Source organism: Branchiostoma lanceolatum, chromosome 18 (assembly GCF_035083965.1).
Source record: "Branchiostoma lanceolatum isolate klBraLanc5 chromosome 18, klBraLanc5.hap2, whole genome shotgun sequence".
Lineage (NCBI taxonomy): Eukaryota > Metazoa > Chordata > Leptocardii > Amphioxiformes > Branchiostomatidae > Branchiostoma > Branchiostoma lanceolatum.
Genome location: NC_089739.1, coordinates 493,439 through 517,704, shown reverse-complemented (window position 1 = coordinate 517,704; position 24,266 = coordinate 493,439). Strand labels below are relative to the sequence as shown.

The 24,266-nt window shown below is 43.7% G+C and overlaps 1 protein-coding gene across 1 annotated transcript in view; it reads right to left on the bottom strand.

Moving 5' to 3' along the window:
* The window catches only part of LOC136424374 (uncharacterized), a 29,138-nt gene extending 4,872 nt beyond the window's left edge, over window positions 1-24,266 (bottom strand). Inside the window, exon 1 of the mRNA XM_066412940.1 lies at window positions 24,129-24,266. The gene's annotated coding sequence lies outside the window, so the exon portion shown is untranslated. The remainder of the gene's footprint in view (window positions 1-24,128) is intronic.

Below are 24,266 nucleotides of genomic sequence, written 5' to 3'. Positions count from 1 at the left end.
AGACCTCCAACAGCAAGATTCCAAACGTTATGTTTATTCTCAATTCTCAACAGCAGCAGTGAGCGTTGGAAAGGACAGACGCTCATAACCATTCTGTGAAGTAAAGTAAGGAGGGTTAAGTAAAGTCGGGCAGAGATACCCCGGCAGATAGGGCGTACTAGGAACCAACGCTCTCATATTGCCATTTCTGCTCCAGGTAGGGTAGCAATGAGGAGCGATTAGCAGCAAGTATCATAAAGTCAGAGATCATAAAGAGGAACTTCTTCGGGGCTGTGGTAGAAGCTGTGCTATTGTATGGTTCATCAGCGTGGACTCTGACTAAGAAACATGAAAACAAGCTTGACAAAACTTACACCCTCATGCTACGAGCTGTGCTCAACAAATCCTGGAAACACCACCAGACTAAAGCGGAACTGTATGGAACATTACCATCCGTATCACCAACCATACAAGAGAGAAGGGTACAGGGCATAGCTACAAAAACAAAGAGCTTGTAAGTGAACTCCTGCTCTGGACACCAACTCATGGACACTCCAGTGTCGGGCGATCCCGACAGACCTACATTGGCCAACTTGCTGGGGACGTAGGGGTGAGGGCCGAAGATCTAGAGCACTTAACAGCGGACCGTAGCGACTGGAGGAAGAGGGTTGACGTAGCCCGGGCAACGCGCCCGACATGATGCTGATGATTAAATCAAAGTCGAGACTGGAGCTGATCAGTCGAACATTTGAGTAAGTCTAATATTTGTGTTGGCAACAGGAGTTCAACTTTGATTCAGACTGATTTCTACCAACACAAATGATTTTTTGTTAAGTCAAAGTGAAGGAAGTTGTTTTAAAGTAAAGTCTTCCTTTTATGCAGGCAGATAACCTGCCGTCGTGGCGCCTGTTGCCATCAGCATGTCTGCCTGATTACTAAAGAAAATGGAGGAAACCTTTTAAAACCTAAACGCTGATTTCCGTTCTCTTCTGTCCTCTCTTTACGAGCGGGTCTGAGTGATTCGGGGAAAATGAAATCCTGGGGTTGCTTGAGGATATTGAGAGAACCTTTGGATAACCTGCTGATTTTGTTCTCTCTAAGCTTTGGATTACTCTTAGCAGTTTGACTTGGTACCGAAGATTTGAACGTTAGGACAGGATCCATGCGCCAGTATCAACACACAGGCTTCACTTAATGTACAGAAGTCAACATGCTTTTCGTTGTGTCAATAGAATGTCCCCTTTTATTCCTTCCTAAGTTTGTAGCCATCATATTGGAAACTCTACTACCCGTATATCACACGACGTCACGTCGTCTCCATAAACCGTGTCTCCGCCCTCTGTAGATAACCTTAGTCATTATTGCCGATCTCCTATCATGTATCAAACACGGGGGAGCGATTTTCTCGGCCGGACGTTCAGCGGGCCGCTTTCCGTCTGACGTATCGGACCCCACTTCTCCCCCCGGGGTTCGAGCTGTACCGATAACGTACAGGATATTCCGGACACACCATCTCCCCCCGGGGCCGGGATGTACCGATAACGTACAGGATATTCCGGGAGAAGCAAGGGGCCATTTCCTGCACGTTCGGGGATCAGATTACATTTGTACAGAGGACCAGATCGAATTTCCTGGTCGTCTTGAGTTGTAGATTACATTACCTGAACCAACGTGGATCAGGAAACATTTCCTGGAATTTTGCAGCATTAGATTACATGTCCTGGACTCGAGGAGTATTGGAGTACATTTCCTGGACCGGTAGAGTATCAGATTACATTTCCTGGACCGGCAGGGTATTAGATTTCATTTCCTAGACTCGAGAAGCATTGCATTACATTTCCTGGACCGGCAGAGTATTAGATCACATTACCTGGACCGACAGAGTATTAGATTACATGTCCTGACCGGCAGAGTATTAGATTACATTACCTGGACGCCCGGGGTATAAGATTACATTCCTGAAAGCGAGAAACCCGATACCATCACCGAGCATAGTAACCGCTCCTGTTACCTGATAGAGCTGATCAGATAACAGACGCTACTTCGCAAACTGCTCCCTGCGGCTGCGGCCGTCTGCAGTCAGGGCGGCTGTTTAGGCAGAACTACCTTCCTTTTGTGTTTGACATTGAGATTTTTGTTGAGACTCGTTCTGCAAAAGCAAAACTAACCATTTGAAGACCGGCAGCGGCAGGCGATTGAGACATGGGGATGAGATACCAATACGTCTACATGCCGGGAACATTTTTTCTTTCTTATTGGTTCTGTAATTAAGTCACTTGTTGATCATATTGGAATATCTATGTCGTATCTCAAAGCATAATGTAACATTCGGAAGTTTTTTTCTCACCCCTTCGTCAGATGTCGGAAGCACAGGTGATGTGAACCATTGAATGTAGGTTGACGCCATGAACCCGGTGAACTGTCGCAAACTGATAACAGGCGGTGTTTTATTAGAAACTTTCCAGGATGAAAGTCGCCTGCTGACGACCGCTAACCTGGCTCAATCTCAGGCAATACCACGGTCAAGGTCAATCAACTAAGCGCCAGTCACGAGATGCTTCAATATGACGATATTTCAGATCAACAAGCAGCAACCAGCAGTTTTGCTTTGGAGAACATACGGAGATTTTTTGGTTTGCTAATTTTTGTTAATTTTTTTCTACGTACGGAGACTTGCTGATCTCTTCTGCTAGCGTCAAACACGTGTTCAAATAATTTGTCTATTCTTCATGGTTTCAGAACAAAGGAACCCTTACAATTTGTATCATGCTGAAAAGCTATTCAAAAATATTGGACGTTGCCTTGGCTTAATAAAGTGTAGCCAACGACAATGTACTTTTGGCCCAAATCGTTGTGAAAAAAAAGCCGAATAACACTAGTTCCTTAAATTGTAAAAGATACTACGGTAGCAGTGTAGAACTTCAATTTAATACGAGTAGCCTTCAGAAAGTAACGCATTTTCTATTATAGTTTCTATGTAACTCGGAACGGATGAAAAGCAATTCAGACTCAGTGCTGCTCCTCATTTAACCCACTATCAACGGTTATCAACCGGAGATATAATCCTTACGGACATTAAACTCACGTTTTTGAGATAGACTTCTCTGAGGAAAGGCTTTGCTGCAGAATCGATGGGAACTTCAGATATGCTAATTGCGACTGAGCCGGTGTATTCCACATAGAGCACGCTGTGCACGTAACTATCGCCATTCCAGTTTTAAAATGTAACTCATGTAAGCAAACCGGTCTATAGTGCTCTCAAATGAAAATGTATGCGGTTCTGTGTGGCTAATCGCGAGCAGATATATCACACACCTTCGGAAAGATGCAATCTTCTATCAAACCAAAATCAAGTAACAACAACATTCTTGGTGACTTGGACCTCATGAATCCTGCCGTGCGGGCAGCCGGCAATGCGGCGAAACTTCGTGGTTTAGAAAAGCTGAGTACCCCCCACCTGTATAATACATACAAACATGCCTGGCAAGGCAGTAGTGCGTGAAAGTAGTGATTTTCAAAGACTGTAGATGTGAGGACTTTGCTTTCTGTGTGGCATAAGGTTGAAAATGTTGTTCTCCCAGAAGAGCTAATGAGTTCCGGCGAGTCGGCAGGTTCCTACATGAGCGCTTCAACAGCCGACTGAGCCCCGGGGAAGCAGTGAAGTTGAAAAAGACTTTGATTCTGGACATTCTTTTATCTCGGCTCTTCATCTGGTTCAAAGGACGTTTCCTGAACTGAAAATCAGACAACAGCTTGTTGCATGGATTGGGAATACAGCTAGGTGTTACATAGATTGGGAATGCAGCAACGTGTTACATAGATTGGGAATTCAGCAACGTGTTACATAGATTGGGAATTCAGCAACGTGTTACATAGATTGGGGCGAAACACGGAACGCTTATTCTACGTCTTCTCTAGAGGATCTTAGATAGGGAAAACAGCAGCAGAGTGTTACATAGATTTATTTTCCAAGCAGAAGTTTCGGTCTAGAGTGTTGGGAGCGGCCGTGGAGAGAAGCGTTAAAAATCGCGGCTACTCCTAGCCTTCTCAGCAGAACCTGCTGCTTGGAGAATGCTGTAACATCGATTTATTATAAAACAACCGGGTGTTACAGATATGGGCTCGACGTAAGGAACGTTTATTTTCTGTCTTCTTCAGAGGATCGTAGCAAGCGACAATGTCACGATCTTTATTGGTCTCACCTATTAGCCATAGATTTCATATATCTTACAATCTTATGTGTTGAATTTTTTTCTTCTTGTCATTGGCGTTGATGTCTTACAAAATATTTTAGTAAAGTCTGCGTTTGGAATATTTTTTTCGGGACTAACGTGTTTATGCGACTAAATAATGGTTAGGTAATAACGTATAGATGATTTCACATTCTCAGATATGTTAAGTCTCGTTCCGAACCCGAAGTCTCTAACCGTCGCAGATCTTAAATAATTTGTCTATTCTTCAAATTTTCAGAACAAAGGAACCCTTTCAATTCGTATCATACTAAAAAGCTATTCAAAACTATTGAACGTTTATTTGGCTCAATAAAGTGTAGCCAACGACAATGTACTTTTTGCCCAAATCGTTGTGCAAAAAAAGAAGAAAAAACACCGAATAACACTAGTTCCTTGAATTGTAAAAGATATTACGGTAGCAGTGTAGAACTTCAATTTAATACCAGGAGCCTTCAGAAAGTAACGCATTTTCTATCATAGTTTCTATTTTAGAAAATGCGTTACTTTCTGAAGGCTCCTCGCATGTAAGATTGTAACTCGGAACGGATGAAAAGCAATTCAGACTCAGTTCTGTTCCCCATTTAACCCGCTATCAACGGTTATCAACCGGAGATATAATCCTTACGGACATTAAACTCACGTTTTTGAGATAGACTTCTCTGAGGAAAGGCTTTGCTGAAGAATCGATGGGAACTACAGATATGCTAATTGCTAATGAGCCGGTGTATTCCACATAGAGCACGCTGTGCACGTAACTATCGCCATTCCAGTTTTAAAATGTAACTCGGGTAAGCAAAGCGGTCCGTAGTGCTCTCAAATGAAGATGTATGTGCTTCTGTGTGGTTAGACGTGAGCAGATATATCACACAGCTTCGGAAAGATGCAATCCTATATCTAACCAAAATCTAGTAACAGCAGCATTCTTGGTGACTTGGACCAAATGAATCCTGCCGTGCGAGCAGCCGGCAATGCGGCGAAACTTCGTGGTTTAAAAAAGCTGAGTACACCTCCCACCTGTATAAAACTTACAAACATGCCTGGCAAGGCAGCAGCGCGTAAAAGTAATGATTTTCAAAGACAGTAGATGTGAGGATTGTGCTTCCTGTGAGGCATAAGGTTAGAAATGTTGTTCTCCCAGAAGAGCTAATGAGTTCCGGCGAGTCGGCAGGTTCCTACATGAGCGCTTCAACAGCCGACTGAGCCCCGGGGAAGCAGTGAAGTTGAAAAAGAGTTTGATTCAGGACATTCTTTTATCTCGGCTTTTCATCTGGTTCAAAGGACGTTTCCTGAACTGAAAATCAGACAACAGCATATTGCATGGATTGGGAATACAGCAGGGTGTTACATAGATTGGAACGAAACACGGAACGCTCATTCTACGTCTTCTCTAGAGGATCTTAGCTAGGGAAAGCAGCAGCAGAGTGTTACATGGATTTATTTTCCAAGCAGAAGTGTCGGTCTACAGTGTTGGGAGTGGCCGCGGAGAGAAGCGTTAAAAATCGCGGCTACTCCTGGCCCTCTCAGCAGAACCTTCTGCTTGGAGAATGCTGTAACATAGATTTTTATAAAACATCCGGGTGTTACAGATATTGGCTCGACAAAAGGAACGCTTATTTTCCGCCTTCTTCAGAGGATCTTAGCAAGCGACGATGTCACGATCTTTATGGTTCTCACATAGCTGGCCATAGATTTTATATATAATACAATAATCCAGTAACAACAACATTCTTGGTGACTTTGACCTCATGAATCCTGCCGTGCGACATCCGAGACAGTCACACACTTCCTTCTTCACTGCCCCCTGCACGCAGTGGCACGACAATTACTAGCTACAGAAGTGTATCACCTCTTGGAACGACCCCTTTCCACCAACCTCCTCCTCAACGGGTCTCCAGACAATGATTCCACCTTAAGCAAAAGGCTTTCAGACTCCTTGCACACTTACACCATCTCAACGAACCGATTCTAGGTACAGTTAGTCCGTGGACAGAATTGAAATCGTCTTTAACTAAATTAGGCAACTCCAAGTATTTTCGGATCATCAAATTTTTCTATGCAAGTTTGTTAACACTTCCACCCGTTCCTCCTAGCTTGAGTTGGCTTAACATGTCCTAGTGTTGTGAGACAGTCTTGAAACATCTTACACCTATATCCTGAACTCTGACCTCCGAACAAATCAACGTACAAATCTGTCCTGATTCAATTATCATAGTCTGTATTTAATTTTTTTAAGGGCATTTATTGATGTATAACTGAGTTGTATAACCTATTTTAATGTTAAGTTAAACTGTATTATAACTTAGTTAAGTGTAATTTTTTATTTATACATTTGTGTTTTGTCCCTGTAAATGTTGGCTCTCGAAATCAGCCATGCTGCCTGAGAGACCGTGTAGTGTTTTGTTACACTTGCTAATAAATAAATATAGTACAATCTTATGTGCTGCGATGTTTTGTTTTTTCTTCTTGTCATTGAAGTTGATGTTCTACAAATATATATCTGCGTTTGAAAAAGTGATTTTTTACGGGACTATCGTGTCAATGCGACTAGGTAAACTTTAGGTAATAACGTGTCGATGATTTCACATTGTCAGATAGTAAGCCTCGTTCCGAACCCGAAGTCTCTAACCGTGGCAGATCTAAACTTAAGCTTCAGTTACCCGTGTGTGACTCAAACCCCCAGGCATTGCCCAAGCTGATCGACGTTCTCCCATCATGGCTCCCGCAGCGTTCCGTGGCGCTCTATACCACGAATGGTAAATCTCGGTAAATGCATCTTTACACGACCTGGGTAAATGTGGGTAAATTTAGTCAACCATTACCGGACTTACCATACAGGGTAAATACCGGATAAATTTGCACCTTTACCAATGGGTAAGTGTCCGGTAAATAGCAGGTAAATGTAACCTTTACCTGGCTTTACAACATATTTACCGTTATGGTAAATACCACTTTTCGTGCAGTGGATCTCGTCCGGCTCGTGGCGTCACGGAACGCTCTGGGCGACAGTAAAGTACGTGTGATATCCGTTGCTCCGGCCGCTCTCCGTGCGAGTAACGCTTCCTGTCGGTGCTGTTTGATGGCTGCGCTTACGGCTCTGTAATTTCCCACGGTTAAAACTGCCGGTTTGGAAACGTTAACACGATCTGCAGGTAATAACCCGCTTCCTCCGAAGACCCGGGAACCCGACTGTGCGCACGGAACTGCCCTCTGGTGTTAAACGCACTGGATCACCGTCACTGACTCACTCACTCACTCACTCACTATTTTCTGTATCTATATAAAGTTGTGACTTTGCCTCCATATAATAATGATATATCTCCAGATAGTAATAGCTGAGGCCCGTGAATAGTTTCATCAGGTTGGTAAGTCACTGAATAAAAATACTCTTTTTCACACAACCGAGAGATTTATTCAACCGACGTTTCAGTGACCATCTGTCACCTTCTTCAGGCGATTCTGACTGGTTCACATTGCATTGTGTAAAAAGGAGTCTTTTTAGTCAGTAATAGCTAAGGGTAAAATGAAAACAGGAATACGTCGTTTTCGGTTAGCCGTTTCACAAAATGTGAGATCGTAATCATATCTAAAAAGCTTTATGGCAACGACTGCATATCCGTCCACGTTATTTCATTTTGCACTTTAGTTTCAAGCAGGCTTGGCTTGCGGCGATCTCTCTACTTGCGGTAAAAGTGTTTTCAAGACGTGAGCATTAAAAGGCAGGTCGCCACACGGCAGGCGAGGAGGGCATGTTCACATTAAGGTGCTCAGAGATGTCACATAAAATGTTTGTGCATCGGTTCTAGCTGTGAGTCTGGGTGGGAAGAAAAGTTCTCACATTTTTATCAGACTGAGTTGTTGACACAGAGCAACATCTAGAGGCGATGCAGGGGGGCTGGTTTCGGTCGGTGCTGTGTTCTTTGGCCACTCCAGGGTGTATAATTTCCACTCCAGGGTGTATATTTTCCGCTCAACGGTGTATATTTTCCACTTCAGCGTGACTCTATAGTTGCCTTTTCAGGGTGTATAGATGCCTTTTCAGGGTGTATAGTTGCCTTTTCAGGGTGTATATTTTCCTTTTCTGTGTACCCGGATGTAATTTGGCGAGTGTGTATCAGCCTATTTGGGGTGTACATTGGCCGCTTCTGGAGGTACATGTATATATGTCAGTGCTCAGTAGTGTATATTTAGCAGTTCTTTTTGCATAGTAGTATTGGACGTTTTTTATGGAGTATTCTGACGAATTGTCCACCTCTTGGTGCCACTGAAGACCACTTGACTTGAGGTGTTGAACAACGAGTATCAGGTTTAACTAGACTCTACCAGACTAACTGCGCCAGGGTTTCACTTGCAGGCTCCGCTAAACGGGCGAAATGTGATCTTCACTGTGAACTGACTCTACTGGCTAATTATTCCTTTTTCTGCCGAATTCTATGATTCATACGCCCGTAAGAGGCCTGGTGGAGGCTAAGGTTTAACCATGTTTATACATCACTGTTCACCAGATTATGGTTTATTTCGTTAGACTAACCGTTAGAGTCGACTATTCGTGTTCAGAACTGTGAAAATGTCATTCCTAGATTTGAAATCGCATTCAAGACTATGCAGTGGTGTCTTAACTATAGCATCGTATTCATGACCAGCAGAGGAAGGATATTAACCCGGCCCGAAATGCCGTTAAGCCACAAAATACTTCTTATGAAGCTTAGACACCAGAGTGGCAAATCCCCCGTCATGACTGATACAAGCCGAGTGAACTACAAACATGGCGGCGCATCAGGCGTTCTACTTACCCTGGTGATACGTGTGACGTATGAGGTCAGAGGTCGCAAGGTCACTTATGCAGCATGCAAACATAAACGTCTTTTCTAGTTTGTGTCATAAGTCGACCATAATTCACTCTCCGTTAGAATGGCCTTTTTCATGTGTAAAATGAATCCAGTTTATCATTTCTTAACCCTTTTTAACCTTGACCTTTTTACAGAGTATCTTTGTCCTTGACTCTGGCGGTTAGTTTCTTGACCTGACATGACCTTGCATGTACATGAATTTCATGCTGAGACAAGGGCCACGTTTAGCCTTATCTTTGTACTGCAATTTGGGAGGAGACGTTTCCTTCAGCGTTATCAGAGCCTATTTCCGCTCCACGCACTTCTGTCAATACTCCAAATTACCACTTACTATCTACACACACAGTTTATGAAAAGTCGAGAAAGAGGAGAAAGAAGGTACTGTTAGAAAAAGACACAATTCACTGTCTAACATCTGCTTGGAGATTATAGATAAATCACTTGCTGCCACCGTGAAGTAAAGGTTCAGTGAAAATTTCAGTTTTCCTTAGTTAAAGTTAAAGTCCTTTCACACCATAAGATGTATAGGGCGGTGCCCATCCCCGTTTCTTAGCCCTGGGCCACAATTATTGTGCAATTATTGCAGCAGAGCGCTAGTCCACTGGCAGTGAAGTGTGTCTGACTTCCATACTGTTTCATAAGTATGTACCATTTTTAAAGTCTTTGGTATATCTCAATCCGCCTCTTGTCCAGAGGTGTCCTACCCGGGAGTTGAACTCGGGCCTTCTGGTTCCAAGTAATCAGAACCAGATGTGGTAAGTAACAGAAGCGCAGACCACTACACCACAGGGACACCCCGTCCATTTTCCTTACGCCGTGAAATTTTGCTACCGTGAAGATAAAGGGCATTACAATACGTTTTTACTTCGTCGGTGCTGCGACCTCTGACCTCATACGTCACACGTATCACCAGGGTAAGTAGAACGCCTGCACGAAAAGTGGAATTTACCAATGGTGGTAAATAGCTGGTAAAGTCTGGTAATGTTTACTTTTATTACCAAATTGCACACATTACCAGACTTTACCAGCATTTACCACCATTGGTAAATCCCACTTTTCGTGCAGCATGCTCCCGTAGATCTGTTTCCACTCTTTACTGATGAGCCCTGAAGCTGATTCACGGAGTCAGCTGCTGTCTCCCCTGGGAACTAATTTACTGCCAGTGTTTTTTTTTTTAATGAACAAACGGCGCAAAAGAGTTTCAGGGGAAACGCGGACGGGAACAGAGAAGGAGAAGAAAGCAGGTCATCATCAGACTTCTTCTGAGCGGTCAGTGACTCTTCATATCCCCGCAGCGGCTCACCTTGAAAATAATTTACGTTATTTTCAATAATTCATTTTTCGCCCTTTGAGGAGTTTTCAATGCCGCGCCCTAACAAGGCCCAAAAGCCTCAGAGGTTATACGCAAATGAGCGATAAACGATGAGAGTTATTACATCTACTGCAGTTTGTTGGAAACTACTAGATACATATTACTCGAGTACGCCGTCCCATGCTGGGGTTCAGCTCTAACCCAGAGACAGTCGGCTTCCCTAGAGCGGGTACAGAGAAGAGCCTGCAGGTTGATAATGGGACGTCAGTTCACGACGTACAGCGAAGCCCTCCAGCATCTGGATCTTCAGCGCCTGTCAACTCGCAGACAACAACTTTGTATTGACTTTGCTGTGAAAGCAGAAAGGTCGGCTCGCTTCTCCAAGTGGCTACCCCTTACCCGCGGTCAGCATCATGGCAGGCAACTCAGAAACTCTGCACGCTACCAACAGCCCACTGGGACTAAACGATACATAACCAGTGCCATCCCAGCGATGACTAAGTTACTGAATGAACTGCAAGAAGTGATGGACATTGTATGACACCATATGAATATGTAGATAATATGTGTATTATCGTTGTAAAAAGATCCAGAAATATTGCACATGTTCATGTACTACCGCAAGGCACACGTACGCTCAGTCGGAATGTCGCACTGTTGGACCCTTGTTGTCGTCTTACATTCCGGTTTTTAAATGTATTGTTTTATCTAGCGTTTGATGATTTTAGATATGTCACCAGATTTTAACTAGTCGCTTGATTATGATACCTGTGTAAGTCTGACTCCAATTCGGTCATGAATTTGACCGCCACTGTCAGTTTGTGTAAGTTTTCTTAATAAACCATTCATCATCATTACAGAGAAAAAAGGCACGGACAAGAAAAATGCCTGTATAGTGTAGCTGTAGAAGACCTTACGAAAGTCGCAGTAATTCGTTGTGTCAATTAACATTTATATTATAGGGATTTACTTGGTTCCGAGTTCCTGCCCATATTTGGTCATTTTTCGTTTAACGTTCTTGTCATTTGTTGTCTCACTCATGACGTCACTGGGCGGATGCGGAGCTTTTGAAAGGTGGTAGGAAAAAGCTTACAGAGGACCCTGGTATTGAGAGGAGATATATATTCAGATATTTCTGTCACATCCGGTGTGTTCCGTAGAATGGCGGGTTTAAAGTCAAACAGCTGTATATAGTCAGCAACTTGCTGAGCACCGCTAGCAATATGTCTTAACAGACGGACTGATAAGGTGATATAAATCATGAAGTTCTCTTCGTTAGCGCTGAAATCCGCACAATTGAAGACAAACTGGCGCGGCTCTGTCTGCCACCGTGTGGCGCAAAACCGCTTCATCACAGGCGGTGCAGATTACCGGCTTTCCTGCGGGGGTTAGACCGCACCGGGGGTAAAATATCAGCAGTTTGTTGTTTTCGCAAGTTTCAAGCTTCGAGGCAGGTGGCTTTGCACCGTTTGAAGTTTGGCACGACGGGAAGAACATGTACAGTTCCGAGCTAGCTTGCTGGATCCAGTGCGCATGTCCAGATATAAGAATGTGAGTCCGAATGGCTGGTCAAGGCGTGGCATGTTGGTTACCGGTTTTGTTTTCTTTTATGTCCTGTGTGTTTCCATGTTTTAGTGGTGGCGTTGGTTTAAGTTTGTAAACTTGAGTGCACCACAATTACGTCTGTACTGCCAGCTTACTTGAATAAAAAATAAAATACTTATAAAAAGTGTGGCACACCTTCCAAGCAACTAAAACCAGGAGAAGCTTGGCCGATGTGGAGTGCCAAAGAAAGAAGAAGAAAACGTAGAAAAGAATAGACAAAACTGAACCAGCTTACAGGTGTGTCTTTCGTGGCAGAGACGGCCATGTTCGTATCGAGTTAAAAGTTAAAGTCCTCCCCGCACCAGACGGTCCATAAGGCGACGCCCATCAACAAAGCAGGCTCTGTCTGCCACCGTGTGGCGCAAAACCGCTTCATCACAGGCTGCGCAGATTACCGGCTTTCCTGCGGGGGTTAGACCGCACCGGGGGTAAAATATCAGCAGTATGTTGTTTTCGCAAGTTTCAAGCTTCGAGGCAGGTGGCTTTGCACCGTTTGAAGTTTGGCACGACGGGAAGAACATGTACAGTTCCGAGCTAGCTTGCTGGATCCAGTGCGCATGTCCAGATGTAAGAATATGAGTCCGAATGGCTGGTCAAGGCGTGGCATGCTGGTTACCAGTTTTGGATTCTTATTAAATTTTGTTCACTGTTATGTCCTGTGTATAACTATGTCCATGTTTTAGTGGTGGCGTTGGTATAAGTTTGTAAACTTGAATGCGCCACCACTACGTCTGTACTGCAAGCTTACTTGAATTAAAAAAAAAATATGTAAAAAAAGTGTGGAGTGCCAAAGAAAGAAGAAAAGAACGTAGAAAAGAATAGACAAACCTGAACCAGCTTACAGATGTGTATTTCGTTGCAGAGACGGCCATGTTCGTATCGAGTTAAAAGTTAAAGTTAAAGTCCTCCCCGCACCAGACGGTGCATAAGACGGCGCCCATCTCCGTTTCGGTAGCCCTGGGCCACACAACTTTATCACTACAGCGGGGGGCTAGTCCACGGGTGGTGGTGTGTGTTTAACTACCATACTCTTTCCCAAATGCTGAGTGCTAAGTAGAGAAAGCAGTATGCACCATTTTCATAGTTCGGGGTTCGGACTCACGACCTACCGTATGCAAGGCGAAAACTCTACCCACTGGGCCATTGCACCGGTATGTTCGTATCGAACTGGCTACTAATGATTGTACCATGGTCTATATTGATCGGCGGAGGTCGCTTATATATAAAACAGGGTCATCAGACAGTGGCCAGCGGGAATGTACAGGCAAGTAATTTCAACTCTATTGACATCTGTTAATCGAACCATCCAGTAACGCTGAGTGATACGGCGGCTTTAACGGCGCGTGAAGATATGTGCAAACTGTACGGCAGCGACAGGAATACACGGGAATCACAAACTGTCGTCCCGGCAACGTTTAATCAGGGTTAATGCTGACTGATACTGGCGCTTTAACAGCGCCTAAAGATTTATACAGACGTTACGACGGGAGTATGGGTAACTTTCTGCCAGTCGTTCATCAGGGTTAATGTTGGCTGACTGAATAACTGCGGTTTACTGTTGGCAATGCAGGTAAGTACTCCTCTGGGGGCTGTTCCTTAAAAGTTATAGAACTGCGGGGAAGAATCAAATAGTCTGCCCTCGCTCCTGCCTAATAAACTCCAGATGGAAGCGTCCCGAGCGAACGGTCTGTTGTTAGCCGGCGGCTCTGCCGTCAGAAACGGAAGGCTCGTCTGAGTGGAAGCTGAAATGATGGCTCTTATCTGAAGTCATTCTTCCTTCCCTCCGGCAAATCTCATCAGGTACACTTTATACAGCTGGTAAGAGGGTATTTTTATGCATATAGTAAATAAGCATTCCTGTGGCGAATGGAGGAAAAGAAAACTCCAAATCATATTCATAAATCTATAATTTCAATAGGAGTAGTCCACTGTGTTCTACTGCTGCAGTGGGCAGAACATTCTACAGCCGTAATCAGTTTCAATGTTGAAGGCAAAGGGCAGTACTGGAACACAATATTCCTAGAACTCAATCTTTTAGGGACCTAATTTTCTTGGAAACATTTCCGGAGCACAATCGTCTTTAAACCCAATGTTCCCACCGCACAATCTTCCCATAACACAATCTTGTAGAACACAATATTCCTGGGACCCAATTTTCCTGAAATGCAATCTTCCCACAACACAATCTCGTGGAACACAGTCTTCCTGGGACCCACTTTTCCGGGAACACAATCTTCCTGGAACTTATCGCAGGAACACACTTTTTACAGTGACATCTTAGAAAAGAATCATAAACCTCTTTGAAGAATAATGAATCATTTCCTGTCGAGGTTTTGAGAGTGAAAAAGAAAGCGGCGACAGTTGCCGAGCACGTCATCAGAAGTTCCTGATCTGAATAAACATGAAACCTCAATAGCGGAAAACGGTCTAAATTTGTCTTTCTTAGCAACTAAACAGGCGCCTTTTCTGCCATAAGGCCCCGACGGGCTCTACGATTCATTATTTCAGTACCCATCTCGTCTCACATTCCAATTAAGATTATTCCAACATTCCCATCACGCATGTACACCATAACCCCGACTTGCTCTCAAGCCTTGTTATGTGGTGAACTTTTATATACAAGAAATGCATTTTACTGACAAACGTAACAAAGTCGGCGTCTGTTCATTACCACGGCGCCTTTATGATCGACTGCAATGAACAGGAAAGAGAAGGGAACTTTCCCGCTATCAGTGGGAATGGATCAAACCTACCAGTTTAGTCTGACACAGCCTGTATCTACTGTACAAACCTGTTGTGTTACGCCTTAAAACGGCCGTGCGAAACAAACAAAAACAAACGGTTTCAGCAGTTACCAGGTTGTATGAACACGGCGCCTGTGGCCACAAAGACTTTCATTTCTTAGGCTGACTGTGTTGTGATGAACAAAAAAGAGATGGGGACCTTCTCGGTACCGGTGTGAATGGATCAAACCTAACAGTTCAGTCTTACACAGCTTGTACCTACTGCACAAAACCGGCATGCTACGTCTAGTACAAGACGGGTTACTCGCCATGCAAACCAAACAAAAGCAGAGAAGCAGTACTCCAGTCAGAAGCTCTGAAGAAGGTGTCAGACAGACACCGAAATGTCAGCAGGTGAGATTACCTGGTTGTGTCAAACAAAAACAGTTTGAGTAGTTACCAGTGCTTGATGAACACGGTGTCTGAGCTACGGTTGTGCTTATTTCTCGGGTCGGCTGTGCAGGTTTGAGTAAAGGCTGTCCTTGCTAGTCACTTCTGTTCAGGTCATTCTGGTCTTCTGTAGTCCCGGTCTCTTTGTTATCACGGTGCCTGAGCTGAACTACAGAGATTCGCATTCGGTTCGTTGAGGTTTGAATAAAAAATCGGCCTCGCTGGTAACTTTTTCTCAGATTATTCATTTCAGGCAAGTCCTTCGCATCACCTCTCTCTTTGTCTGCATGATGCCTGGGCCACAAGGGGGCTCACCGCTTGGTTTCTTTACTCACTTCTGATAAGTTTAAACATCGCACAAAAGCTGACGTCGTTAGTCAGCTATGTTCTGGCACAGGTCGTCGAAAGTCACGTTGAAGTTGGTAATGATAATGGTACGTTTGAATAAAAAGCTGACCTTGCTACTCAGCTGTGTTCTTGCACATGTCGTCAAAAGTCACGCTGAAATTGGTAATGATAATGGTACGTTTGAATATCGCAGAGAAGCTGACCTCGATAGTCAGCCGTGTTGGGATTCAGATATTTCCCGAGAATAGCTTTGGTAACATGAACACAAATCGGGCATTGCACTAACATAAAACACGCGGTTACAGAATTGTTCGGTCGATAGGATTTGGTCATAAATAGTCTGTGCCCTAAACATTACAAAGCGGCAATAGACAGTTTCTCACAAAGAATAAATTAGAAAAATGAAATATTAAAAAATATCAAATTCCGTCTCCAGAGGAATGCATACTCAATATCATCTCCATGAGCCGAATAACAGATTATCTATTCACGACATCTAGGTCAGGTCCCCAAGTCCTGACTGTGTTAAGCCATCTGAGAAGAGACTTGACAAAAGACTTGTAAATAAGTCAATATCGTAAGCGCAGTGTTCGGGCCAAGGGTCCACCGCTGTACCGATCCTGAGGAATACAAATGGAGCCTCGGTACCAGTATAGGTTAAAGACTCTCACTCAAATGATCTCATGTTTTGTACATATCAAATATACCGCAGTTTGTCGTTGTTTATCGTTATGTAGAAATATCCACTGCACGAAATGACCTCTGATCCCGGGGATATGTACAGGAATTCTCGCGGAAATATTCCAAAGCTCCTGCGGATTTAATCGGATCCGTTAGTTACGCTGGATCCGCCTGTATCCGTCAGTATTCGCCAAAAATACAGCAAAATCCCTGTACGTATCCGTCGGGATCCGAGGCCATTTCGTGAAGTGATCTATAGCATACCCGGGCCGCAGTAACCTTCGATACGGGTGACCGGACCGGTACTTCACGGTAAGGCTCAGGCTTATTTTGTAACAGTGGAATGATTCGAACACACATCGCGTGCGCCGGTTGCGCCGCTGTCAAAAAAATCAAATGACGGATTTGGACTTTGGAATCGATGTTGTAACAATTTCTTGTTCATAGACACAAAACTCACTCAATTTCTGGCAAAGTTCGCACTAAATTTTGTTTCGTGTTGGTATGATATAAATGAAATAAAACATGCTGTATGCCGCAAAACCGCATTCGCGATACGGAATACACCGTGGTGTATTCTATACGTTTTAGCGACTGTATGTAGCCAAGTCCTTAACTTCTTTTAAAGAGTGATGGGTTATAATGTTACTTAATTAACTTATTTGAAAAGAGAAGATCACTTCCTACTCATCAACCAATCCTACGTATGTTCAGAATATAACATAACATTTCCAAGCTCTGCTAAAACAGAAAATGAGCGTCGATCGTATTTGGGACATCGTTGTCAGCAGCCCAAAATTACAATATTCATCCTTCCTGCCACCGGGACCCCAAACCTGCTATTTTCCACCCTGTTATTCATCACGTTGATCAACCAATCAATCAATCAATCAATCAATCGATCAATCAATCTCTAGTGTGAAACCAACCTTGCAGGCATGTCTGAGGACACATCTGAATTTCGTTAGGTTTCTTACAATTTCAAAAGTACGTTAAAAACATTCAAGTGGATCAGATAAAACTACATCACAATATTCATAGTTATGAACTTATACACATTCAAAAGGTTTCTTTAGACGAACAACGACAGACGAATAAAGTGAACATGGGCCTTAAACTAGGCTTCGTAAGTCTCTCAAAGCCCTTATGATGAATGAGAATCCCGACCTCCCCCGACTGAGCCATGTAAAGGCGGACTACTTCTGTCGGAAACTGCGCGATTCACCAGGAAAACGGGCGCTGCTGGGCTGTTTGCGGCAGTTGCTGCATCGTATTATTTACATTTTCTTGCTGAAAATAAGTTTTTACTGCTTTTACTACCCCACATTTCTGCGCTGAAACACACGATTAGGCCAGATTGATTGCTTTAAGCTACATGTATTATATGTTCACGTATATTAGCCTATACTTTTTGATATGTTCTGTTGTTGTTCGTAGTAAGTTTTCATGGATGCTGCTTTTTATCCCCATCCAAGAGCGAAGATAAGTTTGGCTTGGTGCAGCTTAACAAAACATCGTTCATCTGAGAGTAGGACGCCAAGCTCCAGGTTGTCAGAAACAGTCGCGGGCTTTTCCATGAAAACAGGGCCTGTCTGCTACTTCAGAATGTCACCTATTCACAACCACCTTTTAACTACGGAAGGCTGCCAGGAACAGCTGGGCTTCTACGTTTGTTATTACAGAGAAAACACGTAAAGTAGTGGGCGTGGGCCACGGTTTAACAACCTATGCTGCCGCGAGTTACTCGCGTGCACCTTCCATCGTATTCGTACTGGTAATACCCCAATCAAAATTGGCTATGCCCTAATTAAAATGCAGACCACACAAAGGCGCAGCACGCCCTTAAAGCGAGAACACTAGATATCTACGCACGTTCACGTCAACCATGGAACTAATTCCCAGAGGTTGCGCCCTTGGTAGAGGCACTTTACACGACTTTCCTAACTTGACGGCGGAATGACGCCCGCCGAGGCTCTTCTGCTAATATGCCAAAAGTGTGAAAAAAAACACGGCATAAGTGCGCTAATGTGCCAACATCTGCACTTTTGCAACCTTTTGCAGCCGTATTAGAAAAAAAATGAAATACTGCATAGCATAGTTAGGACTAGAAGTGGTCCCATTAATGTTCTCTATCTGTGCGTCAGTCCACTAAAACTCCCGAGGCTTTATCATCACATAATCCCCCCCTAGTGTCTCATCTACTCGTCCCCACGCTGAGTCCCCGCAGTTTCAGTACGCAGAATGATGTCCAGACAGTCTCTGATTGGCGGGGGAGGAATGCTCTAATGAATGACGTCATCCAATGACGTCAAACGCCTTTTGTTCTATTTCTGACGGTGTTCTGTAGCTTCCCTTATATGGTTATTACTTCGGACCATTAAAACAGACTTTAGAGTTTGTAAAAAGAACAAATTGATTTTGGGCCAGATCGGGGAAAGAAACACGTGGTACTCATTTCGGCAGAGAGCGGCGGTCCGGAACACTGCACAAATCGCTGTAACGAGTCGGTGTAAATGGCAGGTTGGTTTGAGGCCGTGCACGCTTCAAACGCAATCTTTATGGTCATGAGTGGCATTACGCAACATGTGCAGGGTCCTGGCGACCCCTGGAACGGGCGTTCTCACTTTCATGAAACGAAATCAGAGCCAAATTCACGAAATTGTGAAGGACACGGGCTTAAATAGTCGGGAAGCAGAGGCTAGGGCAAGGGACAGGACTGCTTGGAGGAACCTCATGGAAAGCAAGGGGCCAGTTTCTGGCCTGAGCACGTAGGCAGGTAGGCAGGAAACGAAGAAACTTTGGTATCGGTGGTCTCCTTGGTGCAGATCCAGCGGTGCTGCTTTCATGACTCGTCCAAACGTCAAAATAGAAGAAAGATCAAACGTATTCGCACACAAAATTTATCCTTTAGATGAACATCGAAATATTATCTTACTCAGAACAATCTGGATGTTGTGAGTTGTTGTGAAACATTGTTTTTACCATCTATCATGGAACAAAAGCTATTCGACAACAGCGGTTAAAAAATTCAATCAAAAGTGAATTTAGAAGTCAGACCTTATCTGGAAGCACCAGGAATTATATAAAATCTAAAAAAATTTAGAGACGTCATCTAAGGAAGTTCTCAGTATTGTACTAGAAAATATACGGGACTTTCTGCTGTCCGCGGTGCTGAAATGTTAGTTCTGCTGCAGAGTGCTAAAGCTTTTTACAGCACCGACACTGATTTGATTTGATTGATTTATTTGGCTGTAAAAAAGCACAGGGCCACCTAACTAGCCGACGGCTATTATAAAGGGTTAGCCCTGGGAACAATAATCAAAATTCAATACAAACTTTCACAAAGCACGTCGCAACACACATGGCTATAGTCTACGAGCAGAAACGTGCTGATATTATTTTTTTTACCGAGAAAGAATATATCGCGCGCTCTGAACTCTTTCGGTTACTGCGCATCTCATCAGTTTGTGCATCACGTTATTCGGATACATATTCTGCTCATCCTATTTGTGTAATGAACATACCTTACATCACCTAAATGAATATAATGTTCTTGTTACGCACATAAACCATAGAAACACTTTGTAGTCCGAAATGGAAGAAAACGCCCGAGGCAGTGGCAGTCGCGACTTTAATACTCACCGCAAATGTAGTCCTTTCATTAAAACTGGAAGACATCAAACGATGAGAACCGCTTAAGTTATAATTTGATGGATTCTGAATCTGATTTAAGTATATTGAAGAGCCCTGGGCGCCTTTTAGCTTGTCCTTTATGAATATCCAGTCACGAAGACAAGCTGTAGAAATGTACCCAGATGGTATCGAAGGAAAACTCCAAGGTTACAGCTCTTATTAGTGTTGACTATATGTATGAAAACAGCATCAAATAAGCAATAGAATGTATCAATAACAATGAGTTCAGCAAATTGAACACCCAGTCGACGAGACGCCCTTCCGTTTACCTTAAAGTAGCTTTTATCGGACAAATTCTTGATAAATATGCAACTCTACAAATCATATTTTCAAACATCAAACAGATAAATGAACCATCATGAAAGCAGGATGAATAACTGAATGTTTTTGTGTCCAAAGCTAGTTTCATCTAAGCCCTTACATCAGCAGTAATGACACAGCACGCGTAAACAGTTCCGGACTTAAGAGGTTCATGAAATAACACCCATTCCTACTAACGGCGAGCTGTGATGAGGCGGGATGGTGTGGGGCAGAAATGTGTTGTTTGTTGTCAAACGGGAGAATTATTAGTAGTAATAGTACTTACGTACTCAGGCCAGAACTGGCCCCTTGCTTAGGGTTATACCGCCCTTCTTACGGGGTGACATACCCTTTCGTTGGCTGTCGTACAGGACGGTGATGCAGTACCACTTGCGCCACACGACGCCACATTAAACACGGGAGAATTAAACACGCTCAAAATAACGGAAAATCAATCTCTGAACCAATCACTATTTATAACACAAACTGTTCAAAATATGAAAATTGGTAAGAAGTATTTTTTTTCTAAAAGAAAAAAAAAAGTCTGCCCAATGTGTGAATCCTATACGATTTCAACGAAAAAGAGCCATTAACAAAACCCACTCCGTCTTAACATATTCGGAACTAGAATGACATGTATTCGCGATGTTATAGCCATGAAAGCGGATAAAATATCGAATAGGTTTATTTCTATGCTGCAAAAGACAGGAGAAATCCTGCCTCCATGGACAAAAGTAAACTATTCACAGTGGCGTCGTCTTTTATTCAGCTGGAAACGAGCTCTGCCTAGTTGGCCCTGTGGGGATGAATGCACCCTGTAGCTTCAGTCACATGTAACCCAGCGTTTTACCTTGTTATAGTCAGACTTCTGGTTCCGCTATGGGTAATTTGGGAGATTTTATACGGCCCATTTGAGAGAAAACGATATCTAATTTTGCCGTGGGGATGTATTGATATTTTTACCTTTCGATGAGTAGCTTTTTGGGTTATATTTGTAGTTACGTCTTCATGTTAGATTATGTGTAATAACTGGATTTCGCTCGTTGAAAACACTGTTAAACATGTTCATTTGACGTTTTAATAAGCATGTTTAAGGAGCTATATATATAAAAGTATATGCTAGATGGCATAGAATCGTGATAACGGTACAAATGAAGCTTTCGTGATAAACTAATCAACAGTTATACTGACGTTCGTATCTTGTGGAACAAGAGTGATCTTTTTAGTTGATAGTCGTCCTTTTGATAATATCGAACGTTAACAAGAGGCTGCAAAAATGTACGACCACCATTTGTACGTTTTATGCTCAATAGCTGTCTATTGTCCTGGTGGTTTACGGTGCGATTATCATGAATAACGCTACAAATGTTTCCCCGCAGCTACGGTGGTACATTATCGGGTATGGATCCGATTCCGCCGCCGGGGAAAACAGACGAATTAACGACGGTCGTTTTGATTTCATCGGACATCAACTGAATCGAGAGCAAATCTATTGTGAACCGTCTGTACGACTTGCGTTAATGACTGCCACGTGTATTGTTGAGGACAGGAGCCGTTTTGATAGCTTTCAGCTCACACTTTTAAACATCGTAATGCGTGCGTTCATGTACCCATTTCTTTCATTACCAAGTGCCTTTTGGGACAGTATTAAAGTTCTTGCCTACAGTTCAAGCGTTAATGTTCTCGTCTTTTAAATGCCTTGTATATGTAAGAGTAATTTCAGTGCCTTTTAGCAAAAGCTATGCAAACGTTAAACGGTGCACTTCGAGACCGGGAGTATTTTCGTTCGTTAACATTTTCCTTTATTTACGGTTTATCATTTATTTTTATATCATTCAAATTTCAGATATCTGGCTGCCCAATTAATTTTGGCAAATTGTTTTAAAAAAGGCCCGACGACAGAAACCCGCTATTTGTGTTTTAATGAGTTTCGACTTTCGTGTATATTTTACCGTTAATCTATTTTACCGTTTACCTATAATCGGCACACACATGTCAAAATTATGCTCCCTGGACAGGGAGTATTTTAATTCGTTAACAGTTATCTTTTCTGACAGCAGCAAAGTTATATTACCCACGATTTGTGCTTTTATATGTAATAAATGTATACATTTGCAGGACAAGATCAGTGAATACCACGATAAATGCCTTTCCTACAGCGCGGAAGGACATTATTAGAATTTGACCTAATACGGCCTCCAGGATTTCTGTTCGAGCGATTTTTCTTAATGATTGATGTGCGGCCATTTTGTTACCCATTAATCCTGTGCGCTGATGACCACATACCCTTGTTGAGCACATAGCCTGGCAGTCAGACTCGGCGGTGGGTGCTTCGGTTTGCCGTCTGTAGCCAAAATATTCACTATTATAAGAACACGGTAACGGAAAGTAGAAAAAAGGGGACAATGGCAGAGAGGTATGAAAAAAAGGAAAATATTACTGAATCTGATATCCCTACAGCCTACCGAGTCTGATATGGAGGCTACAGCCTAAAAAGCCTGTTACGGAGGCTACAGCCTACAGAGCCTTGTATGGAGGCTACAGCCTACAGAGCCTTCTTTGAGGCTACAGCTTACAGAACCTAGAATAGAGGCTACAGCCTACAGGGCCTGGTATGGAGGCTACAGCCTACAGAGCCTTGTATCGAGGCTACAGCCTACAGAGCCTTGTATGAAGGCTACAGCCTACAGAACCCTGTATGAAGGCTACAGCCTACAGAACCCTGTATGTAGGCTACAGCCTACAGAGCCTTGTATGAAGGCTACAGCCTACAGAACCCTGTATGTACATGTAGACTACAGCCTACAGAGCCTTGTATGGAGGCTACAACCCTTCTACCTTACAGCCTACAGAGCCTTGTATGGAGGCTACAACCCTTCTACCTTACAGCCTACAGAGCCGGGTATTGTCTTGAGACTATAGCCTACAGGGCGTGCTATGGAGGCTCAAGCGTCCTGCCCTGGAGCCGTGCACTTTCCCGGCCCTCTCGTGTAATGCGGCCTGAGCCGGTCCCGAGGCGCGCTTGAGTGCAGTTCTAAACCTCCGGACTCCCGAGCTTCTCTGATTCAAGAACCGCTAAAACGTCTCCAATTGTTTTGCGGCTCCTCCCGGATTGACTTAAGCCGCAGTTTGGTCCTACAAGGCGTTTCCTTGTTTCCATACAGTTACAAGGCGGCTCTTCTCGGCTTGACTTAAGCAGCGGTTTGGACCTACAAGGCGTTTCCTTGTTTCCATACAGTTGCAAGCCGGCTCTTCCCGGCTTGACTTAAGCAGTGGTTCGGTCCTACAAGGCGTTTCCTTGTTTCCATGCCATTACTAGGTGGCTCTTCTCGGCTTGACTTAAGTAGTGGTTTAGTCCTACAAGACGTTTTCGTGTCTCCGTAAGACGCCGTGAGTGTTTCTTATCAAGCGGCGCTCGCTCCGCGCGTTGATGTGCGGAAACGGAGGGACCTGTTGACCGAGCCGAGGAACCGTCGGTAGCGGTCAGGGTGGAGCGCTTTCCACGGGGGGATTACGGGAAGATTTGTGCTGAATCTGATCAGAAGCAGCTTCTTTTAAGAGATCTTATACCAGCTTAATGCCTAGGCCGATGTTTTATCCACAGGGATTCTTTTGTATCAGCTTAATTGCAGCGGAGCTGTTTAGAGGATACAGCGCATACACGTACCTGTTGCCTGTGCAGCGGACATCGCGCCCAGTGGGTTCTTTAGGTCGGGCGGCTTAGCGAGATTTTTCAGTCGGTTTCAGTCTTTAACTCACAAATCGGATTATCTTAAGCAGGGTACTGAAATGAGATTATCATAACGGACTGATTTTCGGGGCCACTGATTTTTCACCTGTCAGAAATCTTGCTCGTCACCTGTTATGTGGATAAGATGTTAACACGGTTATACAAGGATATCCTTCAAAAAAGTTATAACAAGGATATCCTTAAAGATGTTCTTAAGAAACGTCTTACCTGTCTGCGGTGCGTTGTCTGCCGTGTGAGAAGAAGCGGCCGTCTTGGAGAGTTAAGATCAGCAGCAGACGTCTTCTGTCTCCAGCGCCGCAATGCCAAGACTCCGCAGGGTGTGACGTCACGGTACGTCACGGCCCG